At 38.9% G+C, this 15,371-nt stretch overlaps 1 protein-coding gene and 1 pseudogene across 5 annotated transcripts in view; one reads left to right on the forward strand and one right to left on the reverse strand.

Moving 5' to 3' along the window:
• Window positions 1-15,371, forward strand: part of METTL25 (methyltransferase like 25) — a 155,949-nt gene that overhangs the window by 59,731 nt on the left and 80,847 nt on the right. The window lies entirely within an intron of this gene.
• On the reverse strand, window positions 12,600-13,351 carry LOC125918354 (WW domain-binding protein 2-like; annotated as a pseudogene).

Raw genomic sequence — 15,371 nt, forward strand, 5'->3', positions numbered from 1 at the left:
TTCTCACATTTCTTTTTCCCTTGGTAAATAAATTATAAGCAAGTTGTCTAAATTTGTTTCATCATTGGTCTGGCACAATGAGCGAAATTCTCATTGGAATGAAGTCACAACATGATTCATAATGTTAGTGTAAAGACTGTCTCATTGACTTAATGTTTCAGATGTTCCATATGTATCTCAGTGTAAACTCCTTTTTCAAAATTGATAAAAGACTGGGAAAGAGTCCAACAAGAACAGCAGAGGAAACTTGTCAGTCACGGTAAGAAGCGGTATTGGGGAGCTACTATCACAGTTTTGCCAGACCAATGGAGCATTTTCTCTCAGCACCTAGACTCGGTCATTCTTATTGTCATACACAAAAATACCAGGACAGTTATGTAGTAGGAGTCATTAAGAAACAACATCTTACCACAGATATGACTATCAAAGTAATATATACATTTTAAACTAGCTGTTTATTTTCTGTTGTATGTACACTATAATTTACATATCCCCTTGAGATTACATTCCTAGCTGCACTCTTAACGAAAGGATAAATGAAATATGAGTACGTTGCTTATATAATGGAACTAGAAGTAGAGATGAGATGCATGCAGAAAGAAGGATGTTATAAATCGGGCTACACTTGGCATGGTCTAGAGAGAAATGAGAAATAATAAATGACTCTTTTGTCATTGACTAACTAACTGTGCTTTGGAATAGCCTGTGTAGAAAAAGCCCATACGTGGAATATATATCTTATTGACTTAAACTGAAGGTATGTTCTAGTGAAGGCAGAAGAAGACCAGTAGGGGCTCAATACGTATTTATGGAATATATGAATTAATTAACATGAACATATGCTTGTGCTATGATTTTCTTTAAATGTCTTGGATTCTAGGATCTTTCTCTAGTATCTCCTTTACAACTTGAATCATTTCTGATAGCCACACATAAATTCTGTCTTTTTAAGTTACCAAATTTTTATACTCCTACGTATTCTAATCATTTCAAGAGAATAGAGCAATTTTTAAGATTTACCTACCTTTTTTTTTTACGTATTTATTTTTAGAGAGAGAGAGTGCAAATGGGGAGGGAGCAGAAAGAGAGGGAGAGAGAGAATCCCAAGCAGGCCCGGTGCTGCCAGCAGGGAGCCTGATGCAGGGCTTGATCCCACAAACCATGAGATTGTGACCTAAACCAAAATGAAGAGTCAGACGCTTAAACAGCTGAGCCATCCAGGCACCCCAGTTTACCTACTTTCAAATTATCTAGCTATTTCTTTTCTAGTTGTACTGTTTTGACTTTATTCTTCAACTTACTATATTTGCTATTGTTGATGAGTATAGGTCTGATTTACATAGTCATTTATTTATATTTATATTAATATATATTTTATAATATATAATATGTATAAATATGTATTTTATAATATATAAATATATAATTTATAAAAATATATTAATATATTAAATATATTTATATATTCTTTTAGTTTTAATATACTCAACAACTGGTAATATATAAATGCTTCAGAAATCTGGGCAGTTTAGTGATCTGGGGGAGATTAAAAAAAGGGCTGCATGGGCAAGGAGGGGAGGCACCCCCTCCTGCGGAAAGACAAAGGGAAGAGAAAGAGTGGCTAAGGAAGTGCGGGACCATATCTGGACAGGAGAAAGACCTCGGACTGAGACTGAGAGGAATCTGATCTCTAACTTTCTTGGGACTGGGGCCAGCTCCCTGTTCGCGCACCTGGGGAGGAGGGGAGCCAGGCCTGGGTGCGGTAGTAGGTCAGAGTCTCAGTCCGCAGCTGGAGGAAGTGGTTCCCATCATGGAAGGCTGCATGCTAATACAGAACCGGCCTGCTTCCACCACCCCTGGGCTTAGGGACATAGTGGCTGGGCGGAAGGCGCAGACTGCAGGAGGAAAACGCTGCCGTTTCCCTGGAGTGCTGTGGGAAAAAACAAAGGCTGCCTGCGTCCGCCACCTGGGGGCTCACAGCAAGGGCAGCGGCTCAGTCGCAGTAGGAGAAGGTGGTCCTCCCTGAAGTGCTGTGGCACAGACAAAGCCAGCCGGGCCCACGTATGGCAGCAATGACAGGCACTTCCCCAGGGCCATAGCACACAGGGAGTGGGACTTTGAATGCTAGCCAAGTGCAGGGTCAGGGGAGTTGGCGGAGCGAGAAGGACCATCCTGTTTGCGCCCACGGCACAAGGAGGACAACTCAAACTGAGTCCACTGGTCTGGCTCCGTGGAGAAGAGACTGGGGGATCACCATCTCCCCCCCTCCCCCCCCCCCCAAGACAGGGCCTCAGGGATCACTCCTGGGGCCTGTAGTGGAAGTGGGTTCAGATTACGCCAAACCACACCCCCTTGCACTGGGTAACTGTGTATCCACAGAGCAGCACAGACCCTGTGGACAGCTACTACCTACAAGTGCTGCAGCATTGCCTGGATTAACACTAGGTCAATTCTGGATACATAGATATATTCTCCTTCCCACCCCCCATTTCTCCTCCTTATCTCTTCCCTCCCCTAGGCTGGTTACTCCGGTCATTGGTCTGTCTAAACAGACGTATTTAATCCATTATCTTGATACATTTTCTACACCTCCTTCTTTACACTCCCCTCTCTCTCTCTCTGAAATAATCAAGCCATATAGTTTCTCTGTCTGGGTAGCTTTATCTTTGTTTCATTTTCCCCACCTCCTTTATTTTCCTTTCTCTCTCTCTGGATTAAGCCTTTTAGTCTACCTGCCTAATCAATGTTTATTTCTTCCTCTACCCCCCCCCCCACTCCTGTCATTTCTCTCTTTGTATGTGCTCTTCCATCAGCACCGCCTCCACCCTCTTCTTTACTTGTAGTCAGTGTTTTTGGGTTTTTTGTTTTTAGTCTTTAGGTTTTTGTTTTTGTTTTTGTTTGTTTGTGTGTTTGCGTGTTTTTGTCTCCCCTTTGTTTTCCTTTACAGGGCTACTCCAAGGAACAAATCAAAGTACATCTGGTGGAGGGTCCAAAATATTACTACGAGTAGGGTAATAAAATAACCAAAGTCACAACAGAGAGCAAGTAACAGTCCCGGAAAAAACACTTCCTGAAGGGCCAGGCCCTGGACAGTGTATGACCGTCCTTTAATAAAGCAGTGCTCGCAGGTGCAGAGCATACAACAAGCTTTTAAAATGCATTAGGGACAGAAAACTAGCCAAATTGATGAAACAGAAGATTTCTTCTCAAAAGAAATTCCAGGAAGTAGCAACAGCTAACGACTTGATCCAAACCAATTTAAGCAATATAACAGAACAAGAATTTAGAAGAATAGTCATAAAATTAATCGCTGGGCTTCAAAAAAGCATAGAGGACAGCAGAGAATCTATTGCTACAGAGATCAAGGGACTAAAAAATAGTCATGATGAATTAAAAATGCTATAAATGAGGTGGAAAATAAAATGGAGGCGGCTACAGCACAGAGTGAAGAGGCAGAAGAGAGAATATGTGAATTAGAAGATAAAATTATGGAAAAAGAGGAAGCTGAGAAAAAGATTAAAAAATCCAGGAGTGTGAGGGAAGAATTAAAGAGATAAGTGTTGCAATCAGATGGAACAATATCTGTATCATAGGAATTCCAGAAGAAGAAGAGAGAGAGAAGGACTGAAGGTATACTTGAACTTCCCTGATCTGGGGAAGGAAACAGGCATTGAAATCCAAGAGGCACAGAGAACTGCCTTCAGGCATAACTTGAATCAATCTCCTGCACAACATATCATAGCAAAAGTGGCAAAATATAAGGATAAAGAGAGAATTCTGAAAGCAGCTAGGGATAAGCGGGCCTTAACATACAAAGGTAGACACATAAGGGTAGTAGCAGACCTATCTACTGAACTTGGCAGGCCAGAAAGGAATGACAGGAAATCTTCAATGTGAGGAACAGAAAAAATATGCAGCCAAGAATCCTTTACCCAGCAAGTCTGTCATTCAGAATAGAAGGTTTTCCCAAACAAACAAAAACTGAAGGAATTCATCACCACTAAACGAGCCCTACAAAAGATCCTAAAGGAGATTCTGTGAGTGAAATGTTGCAAGGACCACAAAGTACCAGAGATACCACTACAAGCATGAAACCTACAGATATCACAATGACTCTAAACTCATATCTTTCAATAATAACACTGAATGTAAATGGACTAAATGCTCCAACAAAAAGACATAGGGTATCAGAATGGATTAAGAAAAAAAAAAAAAAAGACCCATCTATCTGCTGTCTATAAGAGACTCATTTTAAACCTGAGAACACCTTCAGATTGAAAGTGAGGGGATGGAGAACCATCTATCATACTACTAGAAGTCAAAAGAAGCTGGAGTAGCCATACTTATATCTGACAAACTAGACTTGAAATTAAAGGTTGTAACAATAGATGAAGAAGGGCATTATATAATAATCACAGGGTCTATCAATCAGGAAGAGCTAACAATTATAAATGTCTATGCACCGAATACAGGAGCCCCAAATATATAAAACAATTCCTCACAAACATAAGCAACCTTATTGATAAGAATGTGATAATTGCAGGAGACTTTAATACTCCACTTACAGTAATGAATAGATTATCTAGACAGAATAAATAAAGAAACAAGGGTCCTGAGTGATATGTTGGATCAGATGGACTTGACAGATATATTTAGAACTCTGCATCCCAAAGCGACAGAATATACTTTCTTCTCAAGTGCACATGGAACATTCTTCAAAATAAATCGCATACTGGGTCACAAAACAGCCCTTCATAAGTATAAAAGAATTGCAATCATACCATGCACACTTTCAGACCACAATGCTATGAAACTTGAAATCAACCACAGGAAAGTCTGGGAAACCTCCAAAAGCATGGAGGTTAAAGAACACCCTACTAAAGAAAGAATGGGTCAACCAGGCAATTAGAGAAGAAATATATGGAAATATATTTGGGAAAATATATGGGAAAATATATGGAAACAAATGAAAATGAAAATACAACAATCCAAATGCTTTGGGATGCAGCAAAGGCAGTCCTGAGAGGAAAATACATTGCAATTCAGGCCTATCTCAAGAAACAAGAAAAATCCCAAATACAAAATCTAACAGCACACCTAAAGGAACTAGAAGCAGAACAGCAAAGACACCCCAACCCAGCAGAAGAAGAGAAATAATAAAGATAACAGCAGAAATAAACAATATAGAATCAAAAAAACAGTAGAACAGATCAATGAAACCAAGAGTGGGTTTTTTGAAAAAATAAACAAAATTGATAAACCACTAGCCAGGCTTCTCAAAAAGAAAGGGGAGATCACCCAAATAGATAAAATCATGAATGAAAATGGAATTATTACAACTAATCCCTCAGAAATACAAGCAATTATCAGGGAATACTATGAAAAATCATATGCCAACAAACTGGACAACCTGGAAGAAATGGACAAATTTCTAAACACCCACACACCTTCCAGAACTCAAGCAGAAAGAAATAGAAAATTTGAACAGACCCATAACCAGTGAAGAAAGTGAATCAGTTATCAAAAATCTCCCAACAAGTAAGAGTCCTGGACCAGATGGCTCCCCAGGGGAATTCTACCAGACATTTAAAGCAGAGATAATACCTATCCTTCTCAAGCTGTTCCAAAAAATAGAAAGGGAAGGAAAACTTCCAGACTCATTCTGGGAAGCGAGCATTACTTTGATTCACAAACCAGACAGAGACCCAGCAAAAAAAGAACTACAGGCCAATATCCCTGATGAATATGGATGCAAAAATTCTCAACAAGTACTAGCAAATTGAATTCAACAGCATATAAAAAGAATTATTCACCATGATCAAGTGGGATTCATTCCTGGGCTGCAGGGCTGGTTCAGTATTCACAAATCAATCAACATGGTACATCACATTAATAAAAGAAAAGATAAGCACCATATGATCCTGTCAATTGATGCAGAAAAAGCATTCGACAAAATTCAGCATCCTTTCTTAATAAAAACCCTCGAGTAAGTTGGTATAGAAGAAACATACTTAAACATCATAAAAGCCACTTATGAACAGCCCACAGCTAATATCACCCTCAAAACTGACAGCTTTCCCCCTGAGATCAGGAGCATGACAGGGATGTCCACTCTCACTGCTGTTGTTTAACATAATGTTGGAAGTGCTAGCATCAGCAATCAGACAACAAAAGGAAATCAAAGGCATCAAAATTGGCAAAGATGAAGTCAAGCTTTCACTTTTTGCAGATGACATGATACTATACATGGAAAACCCGATATACTCCACCAAAAGTCTGCTAGAACTGATACATGAATTCAGCAAAGTCGCAGGATACAAAATTAATGTACAGAAATCAGTTGCATTCTTATACACTAATAATGAAGCAACAGAAAGACAAATGAAGAAACTGATCCCATTCACAGTTGCACCAAGAATTATAAAATACCTAGGAATAAACCTAACCAAAGATGTAAAAGATCTTTATGCTGAAAACTATAGAAAGCTTATGAAGGAAATTGAAGAAGATACAAAGAAATGGAAAAATATTCCGTGCTCATGAATTGGAAGAATAAATATTGTTAAAATGTCAATGCTACCCAAGGCTATCTACACATTCAATGCAATCCCAATCAAAATTGCACCAGCATTCTTCTCGAAGCTAGAAAAGCAATCCTAAAATTTGTATGGTAGCCAAAGTAATATTGAAGAAGAAAACCAAACCGGGAGGCATCACAATCCCAGACTTTAACCTCTACTACAAAGCTGTAATCATCAAGACAGCATGGTAGTGTCACAAAAACAGACACATAGAATAGAGACTCCAGAATTGGACCCACAAATGTATGGCCAACTAATCTTTGACAAAGCAGGAAAGAATATCTGATGGAAAAAAAGATGGTCTCTTTAACAAATGGTGCTGGGAGAACTGGACAGCAACATGCAGAATACACCATTCACAAAGATAAACCCAAAATGGATGAAGGACCTGAATGTAAGACAGGAAACTATCAAAACGCTAGAGGAGAAAGCAGGAAAAAAACCTCTCTGACCTCAGCCACAGCAATTTTTTACTTGACACATCTCCAAAGGCAAGGGAATTAAAAGCAAAAATGAACTATTGTGACCTCATCAATATAAAAAGCTTCTGCACTGCAAAGGAAACAATCAACAAAACTAAAAGGCAACCGATGGAATGGGAAAATATATTTGCAACTGACGTATTGGATAAAGGGCTAGTATCCAAAATCTGTAAAGAACTCACCAAACTCCACACCCAAAAAACAAATAATCTGGTGAAGAACTGGGCAGAGGACATGAATAGACACTTTTCTAAAGAAGACATTCAGATGGCCAACAGGCACATGAAAAGATCTGCTCAACGTCACTCCTCATCAGGGAAATACAAATCAAAACCACACTGAGATACCACCTCTTGCCGGTCAGAGTGGCTAAAATGAACAAACCGGGAGACTATAGATGCTGGAGAGGATGTGGAGAAACGGGAACCCTCTTGCACTGTTGGTCGGGAATGCAAACTGGTGCAGCCACTCTGGAAAACAGTGTGGAGGTTCCTCAAAAAATTAAAAATAGATCTACCCTATGACCCAGCAATAGCACTGCTAGGAATTTACCCAGGGAATACAGGAGTGCTGATGCATAGGGGCACTTGTACCCCAATGTTTATAGCAGCACTTTCAACAATAGCCAAATTATGGAAAGAGCCTAAATGTCCATCAACCGATGAATGGATAAAGAACATGTGGTTTATATATACAATGGAATACTACTTGGTAATGAGAAAGAATGAAATATGGCCTTTTGTAGCAATGTGGATGGAACTGGAGAGTGTTATGCTAAGTGAAATAAGTCAGGCAGAGAAAGACAGATACCATATGTTTTCACTCATATGTGGATTCTGAGCAACTCAACAGAAGACCAGGGGGGAGGGGGTGGGGTGGGGGAAAGCTACAGAGAGGGAAGGAGGCAAACCATAAGAGACTCTTGAATACTGAGAACAAACTGAGGGTTGATGGGGGGTGGGGAGGAAGGGAAAGAGGGTGATGGTCATTGAGGAGGGCACCTGTTGGGATGAGCGCTGGGTGTTGTACGGAAACCAATTTAACAACAAATTTGATTTAAAAAAATAGAGAAAGAACATCTACAAAAAAAAAAAAAAGGAAATCTGGGCAGTTTAATATAATTTTAATATGTCTTTTATCTTTAGGTAATATTTTGAATACCATATTCACTTAACCTCATTTAAAAGTTGAAATGAAAATCAAGAAATTTTCATAGAATTGTCCTATAGCCTCTATGCTAATTTCAACCTATAAAACTCTGTTAGAAATAAGTTCCTAAATTTTTACAACTAAAATCCAAACATTATCTTTACTTGAGAGTGTATCAGTCTCACATGGCAAGTCTTCAGATTCCCTTGAAGAATACTTTTAAGGAAGCCTAAGAAGTCTTAGTCCGTCCTTGAAGAGAATGACATGGAACAGAAACTAAATTTAAAAACAGATAAAAGGGCTGGTAAATGATGTGTAGTTGACCTATGTTAAAGTAACAATATTTTGTGAAAAACATTAAAATACCTATCAACCTATATTTTATCTTTATTATAAACATTATAAAAATGATATAGATGCATGTCACACAAAAAATAAGCTTAATAATTGAACTGAATGCATTCAAAATATTAAGCAACATTTTTTATATATTTACCTTTTAGCATCAGTAGTACATAAATATATTATCATTATAAAAAAAATTCTAAAAGTATACAAATATGTAGTAAAAAGTGAAAGTCTTTGTTCTGTGTCACTACCCACAATGATAATCCCTTCTCATGCTTCTGTATTTGTATATGGGCAGATACATATACATATGTACAAATATCTTGGGTTTTTTTGAGGAAAGGAATCATTTGAATGTAATCATTCATCCATTCATCTATCCATTCTCTCAACAAATATTTATTGTGTGTCTATAGTGTGCCATGTACTTTTCTGGAAGCTACAGAGATTGAAGGGGAAAAAAAGCTCCTGCTTGCATGTCATTTAATATATATATATTGTATATCAGATGGTGATAAGTGCTATTAAGAAAATTAAAGCAAAGTGAGTAAGAGTGGGATGAGGAGGGATGGTATTTTATATAGAGTAGCCAGGGAAGGCTTTTTTAAGATAACATGTATGTAGACAGTTGAAAGATGATGGAGGAAACCATGCGGTTATCTTGGAGGATGAGTGTTCCAGGCAGAGGGAACAGCAGGTAAAAAGCCCAAGGCAGGAGCTTGCTTGCTACTTCAAGGAACACCAAAAGGACCAATACGACTGAAACATAGTTAAAGGCCAAAGCACAGAGATCATTTAGGAAGCTATAATTCAGGTGAGCAATAAACTAGGTGAGAGATAATGGTGGTTTAGGTTAGAGGGGAAGATTAGGAAGAAATTATTAAATTTTGGATATAGTTTTAAAGTATTGTCAGCATAATTATTGACAGTGGAGGTGTGGAAAAGAATGGAAAAAAGGGCATACCTCAAAAGTATTTGAACTGAAACAGTGGAAAGGTGGAGTTGTCATTTAGTGAACTGGATATGACTGCAGAAAGAGTAAAATTGAGAGGGAAGTTGTTTGGGATAGGTTGAGTTTGACATGCCTCTTAGAAATTCAAGTGCAGAAGTTGCGTTATGAATTGGATAGATAATTCTGGATTCCTGAGGACAAATATGGGTCAAATGTAAAAAATTTGCAAGTTATTAACATATAGATAGTCTGAATGAGATCACTTAGGGAATAGAAATGATGAAGAAGTACAGAGACTGAACCCAAGCACATTCCAGAGGAGGTTGGGAAGATAAGAAAGATGAGCAAGAAGGTGTGATTAAAAAAAAGAAGAAGAAGAACAATATAGTTTTGCCCTTTTACTTAGCAACATATCTTGGAGCTCTTTTCATACATTTGTTTTACACACTACAAAGTATTCCATGGAATGGACATATCATATTGTACTTAGCTTCTCCTGTATTGGTTAACATTTGTTTTATAATTTTCTCCTCTTTTATAGTTATAGTTTTTGTTTTACCTAGTTCCATAATCTATCTGGGTTTATTTTGTATGTATGATTCAAGAAATGTCTGTAATCTTATAGTTTTCTAAATGCTATTTATTGAATAATCCATGCTTTGCCACACTGATATAAAATGACACCTTTATCGTATAATGTATTTATGAGTTCTCTTCTACTCCCTTCATCGGTTGATTCGTCTGATAATACTATTCTTCCTTAATTAATATAGTTTATTGGAACCTTTGAAATCTGGTAGAGGAAGTCCCCCAAAGTTCTCATTTTTTTCAGAGTTTTCTTAGCTAACCTCATGCATTTTCTCTTTCAAAAGGGTTTGACTTTATGTATTTTTAAAAGTGACAATTTTACTTAATTGCTCTCTCAACGAAAAGACATACAAATACAATTTTACTCGTTTTAGAGACCAAGTACAGGATTACTGAATGAGTTTCACAAAAGAAGAGATTTTAGTTAAGCAAGGATTGATGACAGCAGTCCATCCATTGTCTGGGGTTGTCAATTACAGATGGCATGGCAGTGCACACTCCGTGAACAATACCAACTAGGAAAGTCAAACAATAGGCATCTTTGTTTCATATTTTACTAGAGCTCTTTGTCATATTTGTAGTATGGATGCAAAAAAAACATAGGAAGGAGATAGTTAATATTAAAAGTACATATGAAATATTAGCAATTTGGAGCCACTTCAATGTTTGGAGAAGAAATATTTTATTTATCCAAACAGCTTGCTCAAGGAGAATCAAAATGCTGATCACATCAAACATTTAATAAGGCTTAAGTAGAAAAATTTACTTAAGTCTTTCATTTAGGATTAAAGTATGTGTAGTTTATAATGCAAATTTATATGGAAAGTTGCAAAATGTTTTGTGCTTAGAAAAAATGATTTTAAAATTAGTTCATTTTCTTTATAATATATGGGCATAATAAACTTTGCTGACCAAATTCAAAGTAAAAGCTGATTTAGATGATTCATGTATTGAATGGGTTTTAAATTAGATTGTTAGGATCCATGAAAAAATCTGTTGGGATTTTAATTGTCGTGCATTGAATTTAAAGATCATTATGGAGAGAATTGTTGTCTTTAGGATGTCAATTTCTCCTCTCTGGGGTGTAAATTGTATCTTCATTTATATGTTGTTGTTTCAGGTAGTCATGTTAATCTTGCCCAGTTTTAGTTTGGTTTACTCCAGGATTTTGTAATTTTTTTTCATTCATATAAGAAATACTTATTGGCTGTCTATCACATGCTAGTCACTATCCTAAGTACTAGCGATACAAGATTGAACAAAACAAAGCCCCCACCCTTATCAAGCTTATATTCTAATAAGGCATCAGGCAATTGGAAAACAAATAAGTAGAAATGTAATGTCAGGTTATGAACAGTAAAAGAAACTACACAAGAGAGAGGAGGGTGAGGTATATGGTGATCAAACCACAATTTTTCAAAAATCACTTACCTTATGTATTCTCCCCCCCCCACCCCCCCACCCCCCCCACCCAGTCACTTCATTTTACTACTTCGCATTTTCAGTAAATACATCCAGGTGCAAACAAGGCTTATTTCACATTAGTATATTAACTGGTTGTTTTGTCAAGTAAACGCAATTCTCTTTAAATAACCATCTCCTCACTTCACGGCCAGTCCAGAAGCAAATGAGAGCAAATTTTAGTGCCTCTAGGGGGTATATCACCAATTAGGCATGAAACTTAAAGGGAAGAGGTCAGGGTGAGGGGCTGGTAAGAGGCCATGGTCAGCACACAGGCTCAGGCCAGGCCCCAGGGGTCAGGAGCCTTTGTTCCAGCCCATCCAGCAGTCCTCAGATGTCATAGTGGGATGAACATTCATTCTCCAGTTCCAGTCTGGGAAGTTCCTTCTAGAGGGAAAAGCAAGAAGGCAAAGAGAAACAAATGCCAAAAGCACTAGGAGGGAAGCAGTGGGCTCCCTCCCTGTTGCTGCGGCCTGGCATTGATGGCACCCACCGCCTGGAAGCTCGTGTTAAAGTTCCAAAAGTCACAATGCAGTGGCAACAAATGACCAAGGACAGGTCAGGGAGGGGAAGGTGAGTGTGACGGGCTGGAGGCAGGCTGGGATAGGAATGAGGGCTGACAGTCCACTGAAAAGGTGGCCTTTCACGGTTAGGCACAGACCAGAGTGGAGGGAACGTGAAGGGGGCCTGGCAGAGGCCCTCAGGAAGACATACGAGGCTGATCTGAGGGAGCTCACAAGGCTGAATATAACGTAGATTCTCAAATGAGGGAGCTGTACTGAGTAGACAAGGTGGCCAGAAAGTCCCTCTGTGAGTAGAAGCTACCAGAGCAAGACAGGAACGAGATGATCACCCATGCTCCTGAGGAGAGCACCAGGGATGGTGAGAGGGAAGTGCATCCAAGCAGCGCCGTGGGCTCTGGGCTAGCCTGAGAAGCTGGGAGGCATGGCTCCCGAGTCAAGGGGCCCCCTTTCCCTCAACACCAGTCCCTAGGAAGTGGTTTATAATCAGACGTGGAGGAAGAACAAGGCCCTTCCATCACCTCTCAGTCCCAAGGGGAAGGAAGGGTAGGGAAGAGTAAGCAGGGGTGGGAGGCAGGAGCAGGGAGGGTATGCTGGTTCTTCTTCCATGGGGAGAAGGGTAGTAGGATGGTGGCCGAAGCTGGTTCGTGGGAGTGTAGACATCATGTGGGTTACCCAGATTGTAATAGTCTCTGGCAGCCGCTTCTGCAGCTTTACCTTCAGCTCCAGGAGTGGAGGGGACTTCAGGGCTGCTGACTGGAGGTTCCATGGGCCTAGGATGGGGCACATAACCCATGACCCCATCCATCATGGGAGGTCCTGGAACCTCAAGTGGGGGCAGTGGATACATTCCATTGACAGGGGAAAGACCTAGGTCCCACTGAGCATGTAAGGAATACCCATAGACTCTATTTTGGGGGCTTCACCTTGGGAGGCTTGAGATGCCACTTGCAGTATCTGTTGTCCAAACATGATGGCACTCCCTACCATAAAGGTCAACTTGTATGTCTCAGAGCCTTCCCAGCCACCTCCTGCTCCAGCCTTCACTGTCCTCTTGATGTAGTTTGCACCAAACACAGGCTGCTTGATCTCACAGTCCTTCATCAGATAAAACAGCACCATGAAGGACTTCTTGGTCTCTTTGAAGACCACAGGCACCTTCTTCATGTCTTTGAACGTAAGTTCCACACAGTATTAAAACATTAGGATGCTCTCAGTGTTGTTGACGATCATTCTGCCACCCTGCGAGTGATTCTTGTTGAGTACCATAGTCTCTTGGGAAAGGCCCGTATGTTTTTTTCTATCCTACCCCCCAACCTTTTATGTATTTCAGTAATGGTTATTGTGATTTTAAATAAGATTCTAAAACCCTCTATTTAGGGAGGTGTAATGTAAATTAAGATTATTAACTTTGGTGACAAAAATTTATATATTTAAAAGCATAACACCTGTTTCTTTTTCCCAGATAAAATCATTCCACTCAAATTTCATTTAGGTTTAAAGAAACTTAAAAAGAATATCTCTTTTTCCAAAATATAATGAGGGCATGTATATAATACTGGTTCATCTATCTAATTGTTTTTACTCAATTCAACAAAGTTCTGTAGGAGACACTAGATGATGTCAGATAAGTGAGACACTCTCTTTCCCCTTAGGGAAGCTGGTGATCTAGTGAGGAATTAAGAAGCAATTACAAAGAACTTTCATGCATATCTGAGAGTGATATATTCCTGGCCCATAGACCTTAATCAACTATGACTGTGAATTATTTTAAAAAATGGATGAAAGAAGTGATAAATGATGGATGTATAAACCAAATACTGTTAAGACTAGAAGAGAGAATAATTTTTCATAACTAAGGGATAAGAGAAAGATTTTTAAAAGAGGCAATGTTTGGTCTTCATTTAGAAAAATGACTGAGATAGGAAAGGACATTTTGAGAACTTTTGGAGAAGAAACATAGAGGCAGAAACTGTGGCTTTTTCTGAGTGAAATAAGTCCATGTAGATGTGTATCTGAGAGTGAGTTGAAGGTGATGGTATTAGAAACTGAAAATATGGTCAAAAGCAAATTAGGACCAGATATTGAGAGCCAGGAATGCTGTTCTGAGGTGTCAGAATATTATTCAGTGGGAAACAAAATACATTTTGTTCCATAAAAATATCTCTTGTGTAGTGGTTTAATGCAAAGGAGTTGCATATACTCATCTACATTTCTGAAAGGTAGTGATTTGGGGATGTAGAGAGGATAGATTGACATGGAGCTAGATCAGGGACAGGGAGACTATTTAGGAAATAGTTATAAAAGTTCAGATCAAGAATACATTGGATACGGGGGTGGCTGGGTGGCTCAATCATTTGAGCATCCAGCTCTTGATTTCAGCTCAGGTTGTGATCCCAAGGTCATGAGATCAAGCCCTGTGTCAGAATGGAGACTGCTTAAGATTCTGTCTCCCTCTGCCCCCTCCCTCACTCATGCGCTCTCTCTCTCTCTCTCTCTCTCTCTCTCTCTCTCTCTCTCAAATGAAAAAAAAAGAATACATTGGATGAGAATAGAAGGAGGAGAATAAATAATAAACAATCTAAGTAAGTAAATTAAATACAGGGTCAGGAGAAACTTCATTAAAAGGTGAGATTTTAGCAAAGACATGAAAAAGGTAAGTGAGTCACCAAGTGAGTAGCTGGGGGAAAATCATTCCACACAAGTGGAATAAACTGACATATTTGACGAATAGTAAGAAGCCAGAGTGGACATGAGGAAGACCAGTAGGAGAGGAGCTCAGGGAGGCAATAGCTCTGGGTGGAGAGTATCGATCACGTAGAGCTGCATAGGATATTACAAGTCTTATTCTAAGTGAAATGGGTGTCGGTCAGGAAGTTAACAGTAAGTAGATGGAGGGTTTGCATCATTGGAATAATTTGAAATGAGTTTACTTACAAAGGGGCTATTTACAAGATATAGGTGTAGGAGAATCATGGGATATAGTGTGGAAATTTATGGCTTACCATAGAAAATTCCAAAGCTTTGAGATAGGTATTTTACCAGTTTAGAGAACGGAAAGTGGAACAAAAGGCTGAAACAGAGAACAAGGTATGAAATGAAGCTGGAGAGGTAGGCACAAGCAGATATAGTTAAGGAACAGAGTCTTAATGTTTTTTTGTTTTTTGTGTTTTTTTAAGTTTCTAGTTAAAAATCCCCGTTAGTTAACGTACAATGTAATATTAGTTTCAGGTGTGCAATATAATGATTCAACACTTCCATACATCACCTGATGCTCATCAAAACAAGT

This window comes from Panthera uncia, chromosome B4 (assembly GCF_023721935.1).
Source record: "Panthera uncia isolate 11264 chromosome B4, Puncia_PCG_1.0, whole genome shotgun sequence".
In the NCBI taxonomy this organism is placed as follows: Eukaryota; Metazoa; Chordata; class Mammalia; order Carnivora; family Felidae; genus Panthera; species Panthera uncia.